Raw genomic sequence first — 2923 nt, forward strand, 5'->3', positions numbered from 1 at the left:
TACCGGGATGGGTGGGCGCAGGGGGGGGGGGGGCCCGCACGTCTCGCCACACTGCCGGCATGTCCATCCTGCCCGGGATAAATATGAAGCTGGTTGGTGCTGGGCTGGGTCAGAGACGAGGAGGATGGATTTGTCAGTGAGCAAGTGCTGGCCGTGGCTGAGGACAGCCTGCCATGCACTGCCCCGCCGGAGGGGCTGAAGCGAACAGCTGATGCTCATGGCTGGGTTTCTGTGCCCCTCCGCACTCCTCCAGGCTGCCGGGGCTGCTGCCCAGATCATGAGGGGAAAGGGGAGGCGCCTGCTGGGAAGCCTCTTCCTAAAAAGCAGCAGGAGGACATCTCCAGCTCAGCTGGGCCAAGGTCTGCCACCTCGCGAGGGTGCTGCCAGAGGTGCTGCTCTCCTTGGCCTGCCCTCAGAGACAGCTCCCAGCCATAGAACGGTGTTGGATTCGGGCTGGATGAGGAGTTTCCAATTAAAACAGTTGTTCCAGCCACCCCCCAGCCTGTCATCCGTCCATCTTTGCCTCTGTCCATTCTTCTACCCATCCCTCTGTTCATCCCCAGCCATGCCTCTATTCACCCATCCCTCCCCAGCCACCCCCCATCCCTCCGTTCCTCCATCCCTCCATGTCCCCAGCGATCCCCCCCAACCCTCCCCAGCCATTCCCCATTCCTCCCCAGCCACCCCTCCATCCAAGCAGCCTTCCACCCCTCCAGACCCAAGCCCCATCCACTGTCTTCCTCAAAGCAAGCCAAACCAGGGTGTTGCCCTGCTTGGCTCTTTCTTTAAGGTCAGGAAGAGAAATCTGCTAACATGAAGAAGCCAAAAACTGCATTGCACTCACAGGTCTGCGTCCCACCCAGTGTGAGACCCAGAGGTCACCTCTCCCTGGGCGTTCCTTGCTGGGTACCCCAAGAGATGGGTGCCCACGGTGGCACGGGGACACAGCAGCTGAAGAGTTTCTGGGAAGGGAAGGTGTTTCTCCTGCCCACATGACAGAGCAGTGTCATTCCCTGGGACACTCGCTGCCACCAAGGAGAAGTGGGAGCCGCCTGCGGTCCCTGTGCTGACACATCCCAGGCCTGGGAGCATCCCTGGAATGACACAGCCCCCTGAGCGTGGAGGTCTGCAGAGTGACAGTGATTTTAGGGCACTGAAAACCCTGCACCCACCTTGCGGCAGGGCCTGAGGGTCATGCATGCTGCAGGAAGACCCCAAAATGGCTCCATGCCACAGGAACGGGGTGACCAGCTCCAGCACCAGCATGGGAAGGATCCTGGCGGCCGGGACCTTTGCACCGAGTCCCAGCACCAAACACCACAGCAGCTTTGGGTCAGCAACAAAATGGGTTGAAACCATGAGCCGTCCTGTCCTGCACGACACGCTGTGGACCTCTGATGCCGCTGACTGCAGCTTGCCCGGCCACCCCACCACCCCCTCCCGCCCTCCCACCCACCCACCCAGTACGAAAAGAGGCCAGCCTGGCTGGCCAGACCCAGCCGCCGGCTCCTCCCCGGCACCGAACAGTAGTCGATTATCATTTTTTTTTTTTTTTAAAAAAAAGGTAACTCCTATTCGGATCTGCAGGCTCCGGCATTATCATAGTCATACAAACGCCCAACAAAGCATCTATTTAAAATGTACTGAATTTTGATTACAGCCCGTCCCCTCTTGCTCACCCGCTCGCCGTCTTTCTTTCTCATTCATTACTTACTGTGTTAAGCTCCCTGAAATTCAAATAAAATCCCACCTCCTCCCCCCATCCATATGCGTTGGTCGATTCAGCTCCGATGGCTGGGCTTGACGGATGAAGGGCAATAGAAGAGAAGACAAAGCTGTCAAACCTCGCCGGGCTGTGTTGACTTCCCATCGCCCCCGCGGCCGGAGGGGAGCCCGATCCATCTGGTTTGGAGTCAGTAGCACAAACAAAGGCAAAAGACAATGGCAGGAAGCACTTGAAAGTTCAAATTCTTGCTTTGGTTTCTCTTGGAACAACAGCACCTACGTAATGTGGCCAGCGGACAATAACGCGCGGCCAGGGACACGCAAAAATGCCAGAAGAATGTGCTTACGCCACCAAACGATCCAATATTTTTGTTTTATTGGAACAAAAATAGAAAAGGGAAAAAAAAAAAAGGAAAAAAAAGCAAGTCTTTGGAGTTCCTAGATTTCTTGGACAGGGTTTCCGTAGAGAGGGGGTCAGGGTTCGGCTGCACCCTCGGCGCGTCCCCGCTGCTGGGCCCATCGCGCATGGGAGCCCGGGGACGCAGGGCAGCTTGGCGGGCGCTGGGCTCGGCGCCAGGGGGGTGCGATTTGTATTCACCGCCCAGCCCAAGTCCCCTGCAAAGGGGCTGCTGGAGGCCCCTGCCCACTCCGTCCGCTGCGGGGAGAGAGGAGCTTTGTGCAGGAATGCTGTGTTTCCTCGGAAAAACCTGTCCTTGAGGTCGTGGCTGGCCCGTCCCGGCTGGCTGAAGCCCTGGGACAAGGTGAACGGCGAGAAGCTGCAGGGCTGAGCCGAGCTGGGCTGAGCCCAGCCCTGGGGCAACCCAAAGCAGGTGCCTGGATGAGTTTTTTGCAGCATCCCAAGCCCAGGAGACAGGCAGGGGTGGGCTGCACCCGCAGGTGTAACCCTGCAGCGCCCCGGCCCTGGGGAGCACCGTGATGGTGGGAGTTTTGGTGGCACTCGCCAGTGGGTGGTTGTCACACAGTGCCCAAGCAGGACAAAGGCATACCATGGCAGGAAAGGGGAACGATGCCCGCCCCACACACATCCCACACATGATAAACCTGCAGGACCACCAGTGGCTGTGGCATCATGTCTTTTTTCCTGCTACAAACCAGCCAGGTCACTCGGTGCCTGCCTTTTCCACGCTGGGCTGCTGTCTGGGCGGGCTGTGTGTCCCCAGGGCACCCTGGGGCAGCC

Source organism: Aptenodytes forsteri, unplaced genomic scaffold (assembly GCF_000699145.1).
Source record: "Aptenodytes forsteri isolate BGI_AS27 unplaced genomic scaffold, ASM69914v1 Scaffold494, whole genome shotgun sequence".
Taxonomy (NCBI): Eukaryota; Metazoa; Chordata; class Aves; order Sphenisciformes; family Spheniscidae; genus Aptenodytes; species Aptenodytes forsteri.